The sequence below is a fragment of the Rhinolophus sinicus genome, chromosome X (genome assembly GCF_036562045.2).
Source record: "Rhinolophus sinicus isolate RSC01 chromosome X, ASM3656204v1, whole genome shotgun sequence".
NCBI lineage: Eukaryota > Metazoa > Chordata > Mammalia > Chiroptera > Rhinolophidae > Rhinolophus > Rhinolophus sinicus.
The window spans coordinates 70366274-70384019 of NC_133768.1; the positions used below are offsets into that span (position 1 = coordinate 70366274).

At 38.5% G+C, this 17746-nt stretch overlaps 2 pseudogenes; both read right to left on the minus strand.

Moving 5' to 3' along the window:
• Positions 1 to 2461: 2461 nt before the first annotated feature.
• LOC109439005 (elongation factor 1-alpha 1) lies at positions 2462 to 3878 on the minus strand (annotated as a pseudogene).
• Positions 3879 to 4136: 258 nt separating this feature from the next.
• Positions 4137 to 4346, minus strand: LOC109439004 (cytochrome c oxidase subunit 7C, mitochondrial; annotated as a pseudogene).
• Positions 4347 to 17746: the final 13400 nt, after the last annotated feature.

The following is a 17746-nucleotide window of genomic DNA, read 5'->3' on the forward strand; positions in this document are numbered from 1 at the left end:
AGTACTGTTCCTGAGATGTAGCATGACAGTTTTGCAATTTTATATGGCAGTTTTGATGATGAAATCTTGGCTGCTTAGAATGAATTGGAGGCATTCTTCCAGTGAACTGCAGCGAAGCAGGAAGTTCTTCAGAGTTCTATGAAGGGAAATCAATCCTTGGGAAAATCAGGGTGGTGCTGTGCGTGATACTAAAGCAAATTTGGTTAGACATAGTGGTAAGAAGAAGAGAAGACTTCCGGAAGCTGGTGCCAAATAACAGCCTAGGGATTCAATTTGTTCTCAGTGGAAGAAGATGAGTATGACACTTGTAAATGCTGCTGGGAATATTTCAGATGAGGTGACACACTTTGGTAATGGATTCCTTTAAACAGTTGAATGCCTTGGAGGAAATGAATAGTCATTCTCCTCTCACCTCAGGGAGACCAGTTGGCTAAATGGAAGGAGACGCAGGGCAAGTGCACCTCAGTCCCTGACTTAGCTTCTCTGGTGGCTTCCTATTGCCGCTGGGTCTTAACTATCCAGTGATTCATTCATAACACTTGTTATGTGTTGAGTGGGGCACTTGTCTCCTTAATTAAGGTTATTTAGAGAAATGTGAAATCTGAGCAGCAAGAGTTACAGTTGAATACCTTCCGTATAGTAAATGCTGCTTATGGTTTTTCAGAGGCAGGAAGCTGAATAATAACAAATCTCAGCCCTCACAAAACCCTATGAGGTATCATTATTATCTACATTATACAGATGAGGAAATCATGACTCACAGATATTAGATAACTTGCCCTGATTCACACACCATATAAGTGATAGAGCCAAGATTGGAATCTACGCCACTGTAGGGAAAATAGAGTCAGTCAGGCTCCCTCCCCGGCCATTCTGCAGACCTGATGCAGTGGCCCGCCAGTTACCTACCATGGAATGTTGCGCAGGCACCGTCCATCCTGAAGATGTCGCTGTTTATGTACACTTATATAAGCACCTCGTCTGTGAGCCACTATTGTCTCAGCACAGTATAAAAGCCCGGCCGTCATACAAGGCTGGTGGTACCCTAACAAGGCTGGCTGTGCCCAGAAAGCCTGTGAATAAAGCATGCCTAACTCTGCCTTCGGCTCCATGCATCTTCTGCCAGCTCTCAAGAGTTATGGACACCTTACACCGGGGTCACCACGCTCCTGGACAGCCAGTTGGATTCTGGAGCCTGCGTCTTTAACCACAAAACTGTACTGCTTCTGTGCATAGGGAAATGACTGTCCTGGAAGCAAACAAGGAGTACCAAACAGTTTACTTATAAGAAGTACAGTTTGTTTATATGAAGTTAGGGAAGAGCCCATTTTTACTTACCCATAATACTAACAAAATGGGTTTTCTGAGTTGCTTTTTCTGCTTAACTGAGAATATTCATGGATATTTGTATCACTCCTCAGTCACATGTTGGTGGTAGCTGGATTACCCAACAACAAAAGAGGGCAAGCCTCAATGTACAAGCATTTTTAAAGCCTCACAATTGGTATTGTCACATTGGCCAAAATAAGTCAAATGGCTAAGGTTTTGATGGTAGGGGTGGCAAAGTTTCAAAAGGCTGTGTATACAGGGATCTGTGGACAAATTGTGAGCCATTACTAAAACAATCATCCACACCTTTTATTTCACTTGGTTCTAAACCGTCTTTAGCCATGTAGAATTGCTTCCTAGGCCCTGTTTCACATTTCTGTGCTGTAGCTTGTGTTATTATCAACAAAATGTATACTTGAAATATATCTCACAACACATGTCCCCTCACCCACCACAATCTAGTTGGTTTATACCTATTTAGTTCTTTGTTTTTCATTAATTTTTTAAAAAATTAAAGTTTATTGGGGTGACAATGATTAGTAAAGTTACATAGGTTTCAGGTGTACAATTCTGCAATACATTGCAGCTTTATTTACAGTGGCCAAGACACGGAAACAACCAGTGTCCTTTGATAGATGATTGGATAAAGAAGATGAAATAGTGCTATTTGGGACAACATGGATGAATCTTACGCTAAGCAAAATAAGTCAGATAGAAAAAGTCGAGAACCATATGATTTCACTGATACGTGGTATATAAAACTGAAAACAACAAAGGAACAAGACAAACAAATAAATAAAACTCAGACAGAGACAATACTTTAGTGGTTACCAGAGAGTAAGGGGAGAGGGTGGTGGTGGATGAGGGTAAAAGGGATCATTAAACTTTGTTTTAATGAGCCTCAAAATTCTGTGACAGATTTTTGGTCAAGTTGTTTCCATTAAAAAGTACTGATTTTAAAAAACTGATAACTTAAAAATTGCCACACTCACAAAAAACAAATGGTCCACAAAACATTCTCCTTTCCTTCTAAAGGTTTTACGATGCATTGTAATAATTAACGAGTCTTCTATTATTAAACTTAAATGGCCAATTGAGACAAACAGTTCCGAGACCGTTCTTCCACCACTGATTAAGACTGGGGTGGCAGGTATTGGGGATAATACTCATTTAGCCTCTGAGCTTTCTGGGCCGACTTGGTGACCTTGCCAGCTCCAGCTGCCTTCTTATCCACTGCTTTGATGACACCCACAGCAACTGTCTGTCCCATGTCACGCACAGTACAACAGCCCGGGGGAAGGTAGTCAGAGAAGCTCTCAACACACATGGGCTTGCCAGGAACCATGTCAATGATGGCAGCATCACCAGATTTTGAAAACTTGGGGCCATCTTCCAGCTTTTTCCCTGAATCACCATCAATCTTCTCCTTCAGCTCAGCAAATCTGCAAGTAATATGAGCTGTGTGACAGTGCAGCACAGGTGCATTTCCGGCACTGATTTGGCCTGGATGGTTCAGGATAATCACCTGACTCATGAAGCCACTTGCTTCCATTGGTGCGTCACTTTTCCTGTCTCCACCCATATTGCCACGATGAACATCTTTGACAGACACATTCTTGACACTGAAGCCCACATTATCCCCAGGAAGAGCTTCACTCAAAGCTTCATGGTGAATTTCAAGAGACTTTACTTCAGTTGTAACACTGACTGGAGCAAAGGTGACCACCATACTGGGTGTGAGTACACCAGTCTCCACTCGGCCCACAAGGACAGTACCGACACCATCAATTTTGTAGACATCCCAGAGGGGCAGGCGCCAAGGCTTGTCAGTTGGACAAATTGGTGGCAGGATGCAATTCAGAGCTTCAAGCATCATGGTTCCACTGGCATTGCCATCTTTATGGGTGACTTTCCATCCGTTGAACCAAGCCATGTCAGCATTTGTCTCTAGCATGTTGTCACCATTCCAACAAGAAATTGGCACAAATACTACTGTGTCAGGGTTGTAGCCTGTTTTCTTAATGTAGGTGCTGACTTCCTTAACAAGTTCCTCATATCTCTTCTGGCTATAAGGTGGCTCAGTGGAATCCATTTTGTTGACAGCAACAATTAGTTGTTTCACATCCATTGTGCAAGCCAGAATGGGCTCACAGGTCTGCCCATTCTTGGAGAGACCTACTTCAAATTCATCAACACCAGCAGCAACAATCAGGACAGCACAGTCAGCCTGAGATGTGCCTGTAACCATGTTTTTGATAAAGTCTCTGTGTCCTGGGCTATCAGTGATGGTCACATAACATTTGCTGGTCTAGAATTTCCACAGGGAGATATCAATGGTGATCCCAAGCTCTTGTTCAGCTTTCAGTTTATCCAAGACCCAGGCATTACTTGAAGGAGACCTTTTCCATCTCAGCAGCCTCCTTCTCAACTTTTTCGATGGTTCCTTTGTCAATCCCACCACATTTGTAGATCAGATGACCAGTGGTGGTAAACTTGCTGGAATCTACGTGTCCAATGACAATGACATTGTGTGTCATTTCCTTTTCCATTTTGGGTTAGATTTAGCGGTGGCTTTCACTATATCTTTGCTCTGGTGGCAAACCGATTGCAAAAAAGCAATACCTATTTATTTATTTCTTTTTTCTTTCTTTTTTTAAAAAAATTATTATCTTTTGTATTTCATGGAAGAGGCATTAAGGGTCATGACATAACTTTATTTACAGACATATCTAGTATGTTGAATTCAACAGTTTGATCCATTTTTCAAAGTGACTGCACCTCTTAAAATGCTCCCCTTCATATCCGTTTCATGGATTAAGTAAAACATACTTCTTAAGCAGTTGGTGTCTTACTATAAAGAAAGGTGTGGCAAATCCAGATCCAAAGTACAGAGTCATCATAACTAGCAACCACCACTTGTTTTCCACTGAAAATGGCACATTCTTCCCTGGGCCTTCCTCATAGTGGCTCCTATGGACAACAGAGGTTGTGAACTTCCAGATGCTCTGTCCCAACATAGTGCTGTTGGGAGGCCCGAGAAAGGTGCAGAGACCGAAAACGGAGGAAATGGCAGTTCCACAACAACTCCTACCTATTTATTTCTTAAAGGTCATCTGCTTCCTCAGTCTCCACTGTACCCTGGGCAGTCTTCCATCATTACACTCTATTCATCTGTTTACATATTTATCTCTTCTTACCAGGCTTTAATCCTATTGAGGGCAAGTTTTGGATTTTATTTTGTGTACCCTGCACTTAACAGCATATTGCTACATAACAGGAGCTTAATATATATATGCCTAATGAAAGAGCAAATGAAGTGCTTTCCAAAATTTTGGTAGCTGTAGTGCTGCCTGTTTTTTTTTTTATTTTTTTTTTTATTTTTATTTATTTTTTTTATTATTATTAAATTTATTGGGGTGAGAATTGTTAGTAAAATTACATAGATTTCAGGTGTACAATTCTGTATTACATCATCTATATATCCCATTGTGTGTTCATCACCCAGAGTCAGTTCTCCTTCCATCACCATATATTCGATTCCCCTTACCCTCATCTCCCACCCCCCACCCCCCGCCCCCGTTACCCTCTGGCAACCACTAAACTATTGTCTGTGTCTATGAGTTTCTGTTTCTCATTTGTTTGTCTTGTTCTTTTGTTGTTTTTGGTTCATATACCACATATCAGTGAAATCACATGGTTCTCTGCTTTTTCTGTCTGACTTGTTTTGCTTAGCATTACTCTCTCAAGATCCATCCATGTTGTCACAAATGTTCCTATATCATCTTTTCTTACTGCCGAATAGTATTCCATTGTGTATATATACCACAACTTATTTATCCATTCATCTATCGATCATTGCCGCTTTGTTTACGGTGGCCAAGACATGGAAACAGCTGCCTGTTTTTTGACCCTGAAAACTGATATTTTAGCTGAAGTTATAACCACTTGTCCAGTTTCCTTAAGGTCCTATTAAGACTTTCAAAAGTTAGGGTGGATTTTCTACTGAGTCTTTGCAAGACCATCTTCAATTATGGGGAGATACTGTGGGGCTTGATCAAGATCAGGTTTGGGAAACACTTGCTTAAATGGGCACTGGCTAAAGCTACCACCCCACCTTACTAAGAAGAATGGCTCATCTTTCCCGTTTGATGTGAAAATACAAAATCTCATAGGTACAAAGTGTTAAGTCAAGTAGCAGAGGAGAAGGTAAGAGTGTTGTCTAGAAACTGAACATGTGTACCATACACAATATTTGTGTTTCTGTGTGACAGAGGTCGGAGAGATAGCTAACATGCTGAAGAAATATGGTGACAGCCTTTTGTACCCAGAGATAAGAAAATGAAATGTGGCTCAGGATGTACGAGAGGTGCTGAGAATGATTGAAAGTCTGTGAAATTGCATGTTTTCATGTCTGTCAGCAGGTATTTTTTTCCTTCCTTCAAAGCACCAGCCTTTTCATAAATAGTCTTTATTCATCAGACCCTTTCAAAAAACAAACAAACAAACAAACAAAAATCAACCTAGCCTTTAACAGCCTTTGCTGAGAAAGAAGTGAACACATTCCAATGTGTCAGATACCCACTTACCCTGGCTTGGCAGAGGCTCACACTTAGAAGGCTGCCATAATGGATCTGCAGAGCTTTGGCTGCCCAGGCATTTCAAAGGCTTTAATGGTCCCAGCTCATTGTTTTCTACCAATGTCATCATCTTCAGCAAAAGAAACAGGGGTCCCAGTGAGGCTTTCTGGCCTTGCTCTTCACTTCTGCAAGCTTCATTGTCTTTTGTCCCTGCTCAGTCTTTACATCCTGCAAAAGCATTCATGTCAGCTAATTCTCCTTTTGGTTGGATGGAGGCAGTGCCTTTTTTCCTCCAGTGATGGAGGGGTATCCAAGGGTGATGGTCAGGACTTTGAAAAGAGCTGGAAATTAGAAGAAAAGTAGAGCTTAGGGAAAAAGACATAAGACCAAATGCTATATCTGCTTCATTTTCAACATATGACCTTCAAATCTTACAGAAGTCCTTGCCACAGCTAAAAATTGCCAAAGCCTCAGACTCTAAAGAAGTTTTTTGTGGGGCTTTGTTTACAAGGATTTGAGGACTTGATTTCAATGAGTCACAAATTGCCTATACTGGATCTTTCACTTACTACTTGAATTTTTGCAAAGCCATAATTATTACAAAGGCTGGCTCCATCGTTCTCAGCTTTTCTAGTCAGTTTTACAAGGTAACCAACAACTACCATTGCCTTCGAGATTTTGAAAGTGCTTCTTAAAATCTTACGAGCAGGTGCTGCCCCATAAAAGCCGTTAACAGAACTTAAAATAGTTTAACAGCACAAGCTTGGGAGATGAATAGGATGTTGAAGGGCAAGGCAGATATATAGAGGGGTGGTAGAGTGATGGGGATAACTGACTTCCTCTAAAAGATCGGTTGATGAAGGGAATTAGGAGAGGACGGGATTTGACAAGAAGTACATGGGTTCCTGAAGGGAAGGGAAATAATTTTTATAAACATACTCCAAAACACTCTCATTAGGGTCTTAAGACTCATTGTACAGTTTTGCAAACACAAACAAATATGAATATATGATTATCTCCACCTTTTTAAAAGCACAAATAGTAGTATAGTATATACAACATTGTGCACTTAGCTTTTTCACTTGACAAGATATCTTGGAAATATTTTGATGCCAATATAGAGAGGGCTTCATTATTCTTTTTTATAGCTGTATAATAGTCTATTTAACAAGTATACCCTTTTTTTTCCCCTGACTCAATCCCTGTTGATGGAATTGCTTTCTTTTTTTTTTTCCTAATCCTTTGCCTTCATGTGTTTGCAAGTATATCTGTAGGATAAATTCTTAAAAACAGAATACCTGGATCAAAGAGTAAATGCATTTGTGATAAATATATTTTACATGTTGCCAAATTGCTCTACACGGAAGTGTACTAGTTACACTCCTACCAGCAATGTATGAGTTTTCCTTTCTCTGTAGCCTCACCACATAGTGAGTTACCAGATTTCAAATTTTTTGCTAATTTGATAGAAAGGATATTTAAGTTGTTTTATTTTGCAATTATTTTATTATTAGTGAAGTTGCACATATTTCTATATGTTTAAGACCCATTTGAGTTTCCTTTTCAGTGAACTGTTGCATTCTTTGACCATTTTTTCTGTTGGGTTGTTGGCCTTTAAACATAATGTCTAAGAAGCCTACTTCAGTGATGTACTAAATAGGATTCAGAACCCCATTACATTCAGTGTAAAATACTGGGCTTCACATTGTCAGAAGGAGAGCTGTGTTGAGGTAAGAGGAACAAGGGGAGAGGTTGCTCCCCATGAACACGATTACCAAAAGGGGTGCCTTTTAAACAAATATTTTAAAGGTTTTATACTGATATGATGAAAAGACACCAGAGGAAGCAGTGTGAAAATGAGACACATAAGAAAGGTAGCCAAGGATAGAATGTGTCTACTCCCGCAAATAAGTACTAACCCAGGCCAACACAGCTTCCCTCTGGCTCAGTCCCTGACCCCAGTTGGAAACTGACTATACCCCTCTTCACTGATTGCTGATGACTAGTTCTGTGTTGGTGTGTTTCTATGAGGTTTAGCTCAATACAGGTTCAGTTCATAGAGCTCACTCTATGAACAAATGATTTTCTTTAGTTTTTTCAATTATAATCATGTATTTTATTTAACCCACTATATCCAAAATGTTATCATTTCAACATGTAATCAATCTAAAAAAATGTGATATGTGTTATATTCTTGTTTTTTATGTTAAGTCTTTAAAATCCAGTGTGTATTTTATACTTATACCATTTCTCAATTTATACCAGCCACATTTCAAGTGCTAGATAACCACATGATCTGGTGGCTACCATATTGGATATCACAGTTACAGGCAATGGAGAGCTACTTGAAGCTTTTCTTTTAAAATCAATAACTGTACTTTTAAAACATTTTACTTTGAAATAATTTTAGTTTTGCAGAGTTCCCATATGCCCTGTACCCAGTTTCCCCTAATCTTAATGTTTTTATATTTCCTCCTTATTTTACAACTTTGTCTCTTTTCTACTTTTTGAGAGATTTTCTCCATTTTCTCTTTAAAACCTTCTCTTGTATATTTTATTTCATACTTTTAATTTCTAAGAGCTTTTACTTATTCTCTGGTTATTCCTTTTTATAGCATACTGCTGTTGCTGCATGGATACAATGTCATTTATCTCTCTGGGGATACTAGTCATAGTCTTTATCTACTACTTCCTACATTAGGAGTTGGGGGCACAGGTGAAGCTTAGAGACAAGACAGATAGTTTTAATAGGAAATCCCTGCATAAAGCTGGGAATCCAAAGACCACACCCTCAATGGGATGGTGCAAGATAACTAACTAATCCCATAACTGTTAAACACATAAAATCAGTAGTTTAAAATAATCACAAATATATGGTGATGGAAGGAGAACTGACTCTGGGTGGTGAACACACAATGCAATAATATATAGATGATGTATTATAGAAGTGTACACTTGAAACCTATATAATTTTACTAACCAATGTCACCGCAATAAATTTAATAAAAATGAAAAAATGAAAAAAGTCATCATGTAATGAGAACACCAGCCTCAGATTATTTAAAGAAGAGGTAATTTCAATTTTATACAAATTATTCTAAGGAAGTAAAACGAAATATACCTCAACTTTTTCTATGGAGCCAGTAAAACCTCAGTAACAAAATCAGATAAAGATAATTAAAAAGAAAGTAAAATTACAGGACAAAGTCACTCATGAACACAAATGTAAAAACCACAAAATACTGTAAAATTAAATCCAACAAAGTGTAAGAAAGGTGATATTTCACAACCAAGCAAGGGTTATTCCAGAAATGTAAGGTAGATGTAACATTAGAAAATCAATTAATATAATTCACTGCATTAAGAGAAAATCATATAAGATGATCTCAATAGATACAAAAAAGCACCAGGAAAAATACAAATTGCATTAATAATAATAATAATGATAAACCTTTGCAAACTAGAAATAAAAGGAACTTCTGTCCTGATACAGGGAATCTGTAAAACTCTTACATCAAACATTATTTCTGATGGAGGAATACTAAAAATATCCCCTTTGAGTTAAGAAAAAAGATAAGGATGATGATTCTCCTTAGTCCTATTCAGTATTATGCTAGAAGTTCTAGCTATTGTATAAAGAAAAGAGAAATAAATAAAATATGTAATAATTGGAAAGGAAGCAATAAACAATCATTATTTGTAATTCTACCATAAAGAGCTTAAAGTAGATAAAGATAAATTATTCAAACTAATAAGAATTTAGTAAGATTGTTGGATGAAAAAATCAACATACAGAAATCAACTCTATTTCTATTCATCAGGAACAATTATTAGAAGTGTTAGAAGTATGACACTGTGTTAGAAGTGTTAGAAGTTAGTTAGATTTTGACTATGCTAGGTACCTCATATAAGTGGAATCATACAGTGTTTGTCTTTTTGTGACTGGCTTATTTCACTTAGCATAATGTCCTCAAGGTTCATTTGTGATGCAGCTTATTGCAGAATGTCCTTACTTATTAAGGCTGAATTTTCCATTGTCTGTATACATAAGTACCACATTTTGCTTATCCACTCATCTGTGATGGACATTTGGGTTGCCTCCATGTTGTAGCTATTATGAATAATGCTATACAAACATGGGTGTAACAAATATCTCTTTGAGACCCTGATTTCAATGCTTCTGAGTTTTTATATCACTGACTTATTGTTTTTTCCAAGTTATTATTAAGCAGTGAATCTTCAGTTTACTTTGCATTGACAATAATCTTAGTTTGGAGTTTTTGGCTATTTTTGTCATCACCCACTTTTCAGCAGTTGCTTACTGCAATAGATGAGTTAAAAAAAGAAATAAAAAAGTGAAACAAAAAACCCCTCTGATTTCATGCCTTTCTGGTGGCTACAGGTGACTGAAAACTGACATTGAAGCAAATGGGGGTCTTGAGATAGCAACAGCACATTTACTTGCCTCACTTGGAATTTTGTGACTGCAAGTAAGCGAGAAAGACCTCAGAGCATCAAGGAAAGTAATAGTCACAGCGCCATGCAATTTACACTACAGGAGATGTGTGGAATGAGTTTTAAGCCAGATTTAGATTTGTTGATCTAGAATTGTATGAAATTGAGGATTACTTCTTCCTCACTATGGGCAGTTACCTTTCTGCATATAAACATGTTTACATCTCTTCCATCTTGAAAATATTTTTTTGATCTGAGGTCCACTACTGGCTAATGCCTTATCATTCTCCATTATATAGCTATAGTTCTTTAAGGAATTGCTTACATTCCTTTTTAGCTTTCTTACTTCCCTTTCATTCGCTCAACCCACTGCAGTCTGTTTTCACTGCCGTCACTTTACTAAATTGGCACTCACTAAGGTTACTGGTGAACTTCATGTCACTAAATTAGATGGACAGTCTTCTGTGCTTATATATCCTTGACCTTCCTTGCAGTGTTTGTCCCTGTGGACCACTCCTTTCTGAAGAATTTGTCCTTCCTTGGCTTCTGTGAGTCCTGATTTCCCTCATCTCTCTCCAGCCACTCATTTCCTATTTTCTTTGTAGTGGTCATCACTGCTTGATAGTATATATTATTAGGTTGGTGCAAAAGTAATTGCAGTTTAACAGGTTAAAAATAATTGCTAAAACCACAATTACTTTTGCACCAACATAATAATTTGTTTCCTTATTTATTATTTGTCTTCCCCTATTAGATTGTAGCTTTCTGAAATATTTTTTTGTCTTTAAGAGTCTTATTTGAGGCAGCGTAACGTCTAGGTAATGATGAGACATAGAAGTAGTGATGTCAAGTAGGTGGTTGAATCTATTTAGGTAAGATGCTTAGGCTGGTGCCTGACACATAGTACACACCCAATCCCTGTTGGCTGCAGCAACAGCACCACCACCCATCATCCAAATCATTGATTGAAAAGGTATTTGATCAGCGTTGATCTTATGTCATCACAATAAACAACTAACTAGATTGAACTAAGTAGCTCTTTTAAACTTCTTAAGCCAACTTTCACACAAAAATTAACTGAGGAGTTCAGGAGCCCTCCAGGATTTGTGTTGCAGAAATGACTGCCTTTTTAGGGTTGGGGGATGGGCCAGCTTTGGTGTCCCTCAAGAAAACTAACTCAGAGATAATTTGGGTGGCATTTAGAAACTCTTCTTCCCACAGCAGTGTTGCTACCAGACAGATGGAATGATGTGTTTTGAGGCTGTGCTTGTGTTATCCTTAGGCAGTGGCAATTTGTAAAGATGTTCCTTTCACAGATCTTGTTATTGCTTATAAAATTGCTGTCAGTTTCTTTCCTCTGCTTTCAATTACATATTATCTTTCCTTTGTGTTGGTGACACCTGTATTTATACAAAGCACTAGATAAAATAGGAAATGTATGGATATATCAGCATATTTTCAATACTTTAAAGAAGCCTAATAAATCCCAGTGAACTTGTCCTTTCTCATGACATTTATGCTTAATACAGTAATAAGTATGAAGTCATGTCTCTATTATCTTTCTAGGAACAGTTGCCTCAGAATACCCTGGAAAACAAGAAGAAAATAGTCCATCCTTCCATGTTGAAGCCTAATCACCGAAGTTTACCTACTTTCCAGCAAAGCAGAGGCAGAAATGGATAGGTAGAACTCAGGGGTCAGGGTATTTGTAGGCAAACATTATAATGGAAGGAAATGGCATTCCATGAAGCTTCGTTATTTTAGTGCCAGATTGCAGTTTCTGACACAGATTTTGCTCTGTGAACTTGGAATGCTATTTAAATTTTCTGGACCTCAGTTTCCTTATTTACAATGTGAGAAACAATCCTTACATCTTGGGCTTGGAAGGATAAGTGATATGGTGATATTTGGGAACTGTAGGAATAGAATCTCTATATTCGTCTCTATGACTTTCTTTCATGTATCCCTTGACTTCTGTACCCACCTTACAGGTCTCCCAACAATCTTATTTCTTATTTCCTGTAGGTAGATGGCCAGTACAACACCTTGACTTCCTCGCCAAATATATAATTCCTCTCTACTCCACTTCAGCCAACCACAACCACACCTGGGACATTTCTGAAATTTGAATTATTTCAACTTTGTGATCTCAAATTCAGAGCTACCCCCATCTCTCTCCATAATCTCTGATCCTTTAACTTTCCTACTTTCTCATTCACACTGAATCAGCTATTTCCCCCATATCATAACTCTAGATACTCAATCCTTCCTAGTTCACAATGTCCTTCCTGCCTGTTCTTACCTTCCTGCCCACCAGAGACCCCATGGCCAGCCATGCCATTGGTTACTCCAATATCCTTGAATTCTATACTCTTCGACAGACACATGCTCACCAGGTCTGTCCCCACCTTGGGTCATCACTGTTTTCTCCTTTCTCAGAATTGGCATGCTGATAGTTGTGGGAGGAAGGCACGAACATTTGTTGACTAGGTGGCCTACAGAATGATGCTATCGGTTCTTATCCCGTTATATCTTATCTACTCTCTACCATTACTGTTCCATCAGCGATTAGTCTATTCATCTTTGTTGACATCCTATCATATTCACTACAATGGATGTTCCAGATATTTTCTGTGTATAAACTCTTAATTCTGCTCCCCTACACGCTCAGCAGATGATCTTGCTTAGTACATCATGAGAAGACAAAGGCTACCCACCATGGAACACCAGATACTTCCTGCTTTCCTTATATTTTATTTACACTTTCTTCACCTACTCAGAATTTCTCAGTATCTTCTGTTTCCTGTCATTTCCCCCTCTTGACTCAGCCAAAGAATTGTTCCTCTTCTTTAAAGGCTAGTCCCTCCACCTGAGTTTTAAATTTTCCTTTTCCTTCCTAAAGTGAGGCTACACTCCATCAATTTCTGCTGTTTCTCTAATGTCATCTTGATATTAGAGACATTCTCTCTTCATTACCTTTTACTCATATCTTCTCTAGGGTGAAATAAGAGTCTCACAATCATTCAGAGCTACTGTTTTATCTCTTTGCTTCTTTTCAAGTTCTGAAAATAGCAGCCATACTGTCTGCCTCTATTTTCTTACAGCACACTCAGTCTTTCATTCTTTAGTCTGACTTCTCTGAATGTTACTTATGAACCCAGAGGGGTCTTCTTTAAGCATGCTATTTAGTGGGATCTTTCCATTATTCCCCACCCCTATATACTGTTTTTTAACTAACAATTATATTTGATATGCACTTATTTGATTGTTTATGTGTTTATTGTCTGTCTCCTCCACTAGTCTGTAAATGCTATGAAGACAATAAGTATTTGATTTTATTCATAAATGTATTACCCAGGACCTGGCACAGTGCCTGGTCCATGGTAGACCCTCAGGAAATGTTTGTTGAATGAGCTACAAATGGATGAATACTCAACTAAAATGCTTCTTCTGCATATTATCAGGATTTCATTCCAATGGCTTTCTCTCAATTTTCATCTGAATAGATTTTTCTATAGCATGACTCTCTTACAGCTCTCTTCTTCATCCGAAACGTCATCAAAATGGCAGCGTGAGGTGAGCCTCTGGAAATCTCCCCTGGAATTTACAACTAATTGAACAATAACTCCACAAAGGACTCCCTGCACAGCAGACAGGCAACACAAAGAGGCTCACTACTGAATTCACCTAAAGGTGGGCAAATTGCGTGAGCAGGAAAGGAGGGAAGGGAGAAATGCGGAGACGGAGCCACGTGGGTGCAAGACGCAGACCTAGCTCAGTGCTCCGAGCTCACTGCATCCCGGAGCTATCGCAGCAGTGGGAGGGGGAAGAACTCAGACTCCTAGGGCTCCATTTATGGCCCACAGGGCTGAGGGGACAGCATATAACACGGCTGAACCCAATATTCAAGGCAGAGACCTCGGAGAAAAGACTGAGGGAAGAAGGCTGAAAATGGTGGTTTAAGCCCTCACTGCCGAGCAGAGAATGAAAGCCTTAGGCACTGAGACTAGCCGTCCCCTCCCTACCCTCCCAGAGCACGGCCTGGCCCCACCTGCCCAGTGCTAGAAGCGAAACAGTAGCAGTGTTAGATCAAAAGAACAGAATATTTGCAGTTGTGAGAACTGTGGTCCACAGACACAGATTCGCAGCCCAACCAGTTCCGGCAAAGGGGAGGGAGCTGTGGAAGCAGGACTGACTGTGGTGTTGGTTGCTGCAATTGCTCTGGGCCACCTTTCATCACTCACTCCACCCTGGTCCCCACCTATCTGAGCAGATCCCTGCAGGAGTAAACAGAACTGCTGAAACACACAGGCTCTGAATCTGGTGCAGGAAGAGCTTTGGAACTTCAAAAGGTCTCCACATCCCCACAGGGACGTGGTGCCCTATGACCCAGGTGAACTGTTAACAGAGGAGAACCCCAGAGGATTCCAGAGAATCCTTCCATTGTGTTAGAAGCTGGAATAGTGCAGACAAAACATAACACTACAGTGTGAGAGAGAAAAAAAGGCTGCACTCGGAGAGAAAATAAAACATTTTACCAACACATACTGGAACACAAAAGAAAGACTTTTTCCTATAAAACTTGCAGAACCCACTCCTGAAGATGTCTAGGAAGAGAAATAATAAATCAGTAATTGCCATGAATAATCAAGGCAACAAGACAGCTCAGAAAGAAAGTGAAAAGTCTCCAGAAAAGGAACTTAAAGATATGGAAGTATGTGACATAAATGACAGAATTCAAGATTGCAGTTCTAAAAAAAACTCAACGAGATGCAAGAAAACACAGAAAGGCAGTTTAATGAACTCAGAAAGACAATCAAAGAACAACATGAGCATTTTACGAAAGAGATTGAAATTTTAAAAAGAACGAAATATAATTTCTGGAGATTAAGAACTCAATAGAAGAAATTAAGAATGAAATAGCCAGCTTAGGTAGTAGAGTTGACCAGATGGAGGAAAGAATCAGTGACATCGAAGATAGAAACCTGGAAATGACACAGATGGTACAAGAAAGAGACTTGAGACTTAAAAGAAATGAAAGAACTCTACAAGAACTTTCTGACTCCATCAGAAAGAGCAATATAAGAATAATGGGCATACCAGAAGGAGAAGAAAGAGAGAAGGGAACAGAGAATATATTCAAACAAATAGTCGATGAGAACTTCCCAAACTTGTGGACAGAACTGGATCCTCGAATCCAAGAAGCAAATAGAACACCTAATTACCTCAAACCCAACAGACCTTCTCCAAGGCACATTGTATTGAAGCTGTCTAAAATCAACGACAAAGAAAGAATCCTCAAGGCAGCCAGGGAAAAGAAGACGGTAACCTACAAAGGAAAGCTCATTAGATTATCATCAGATTTTTCAGCAGAAACTCTACAAGCCAGGAGGGAGTGGAACCAAATATTCAAACAATTGAAAGAGAGAAATTATGAGCCAAGAATAATATATCCAGCAAAGATATCCTTTAGATATGAAGGAGGAATAAAGACCTTTCCAGACATACAGAAGCTGAGGGAATTTTCTAATACACGACCTGCACTACAAGAAATACTAAAGGAGGCTATTGACCACCATCAACAGGGACAATTTGTGGCAACCAAAACATAAAAAGGGGGAGAGTAAAGGCCTGAACCGGAATATGGGAATGGAGAAAGTAAGCATGCTGAAGAAAATGGAATACTCTAAATATCAAACTTTCTTTTACATAAACTTAAGAGTAACCACTCAAAAAAAATCCACACTGAAACATACACTGTAATAAAAGAAGAAACAGAGGGAAACATCATAGAATACCACCACACAGAAATAATAGACAACAAAAGAAGGCAAAGAAACAATGGAGACACAGCTTTACCAGAAAACTAAAGATAGAATGACAGGAAATCTTCACATATCAATAATCACCCTAAATGTAAATGGACTGAACTCACCAATAAAAAGGCACAGAGTAGCAGATTGGATCAAAAAACTAAACCCAACCATATGCTGTCTTCAAGAGACACATCTCAGCTACAAGGACAAGCATAGACTCAAAGTGAAAGGGTGGAAATTGACACTCCAAGGAAATGGTATCCAGAGAAAATCAGCTGTAGCCATACTGATATGAAATGAAACTGACTTCAGGGAAAAAAGGTAACAAGAGACAAAGATGGACATTTCATAATAGTAAATGGTACTATACAACAAGAAGACATAACAGTCACCGATATTTATGCCCCCAATCAGGGAGCACCGAAATATACCAAGCATCTACTAACAGAACTAAAGGGAGAAATTGACCAAAACACAATTATACTAGGGGACTTAAATACATCATTGACAGCTATGGATAGATCATCCAAACAGAAAATAAATAACGAAATAGCAGCCCTAAATGACACATTAGATGAAATGGACATAATTGACATTTATAGAGCACTTCATCCTAAAGCATCAGACTATACATTCTTTTCTAGTGTACATGGAACATTCTCAAGGATAGACCATATATTGGGACATAAAATCAGCCTCAGCAAATTTAAGAAGATTGAAATCATACCAAGCATATTCTCTGATCACAAGGCTTTGAAATTGGATATCAACTGCAAAAAGAAAGCAGGAAAAACACAAATACATGGAGATTAAACAACATACTTTTAAAGAATGACCAGTTCAAAGAAGAAATTAGAGGAGAGATCAAAAGATACATAGAAACAAATGACAATGAAAATACATTCTACCAAAATTTTTGGGATGCAGCAAAAGCAGTTTTAAGAGGGAAATTTATATCATTACTGGTCTATCTCAAGAAACAAGAAAAATCTCACATAAATAACCTTATGTAATACCTTAAAGAACTAGTAAAAGAAGAACAAATGAAACCCAAGGTCACCAGGAGAAAGGAAATAACAAAAATCAGAGCTGAACTAAATGAAATAGAGAACAAATTAATAGAAAAAATTAATGTGACAAAGACCTGGTTCTTTGAAAAGTTTAACAAAATTGACAAACCCTTAGCTAGAGTCACTAAGATAAACACAGAGAAGACACTAATTAACAAAATCAGAAATGAAAAAGGGGAAGTTATAACGGACACCACAGAAATAAAAAGGACCATCCAAGAATACTAAGAAGGACTATATGCCACCGAATTCAATAACCTAGAAGAAATGGACAAGTTCTTAGAAACATGTAGCCTTCCAAGGCTGAACCATGAAGAACTAGAAAATCTAAATAGAATGATCACCAGTAACGAAATTGAATCAGTCATCCAAAACCTTCCCAAAAGCAAAAGTACAGGACCAGATGGCATCACTAGTGAATTCTACCAAACCTTCAAAGAGGATCTAATACCAATCCTGCTGAAAATCTTCCAAAAATTGGAAGAAGAGACAGTACTCC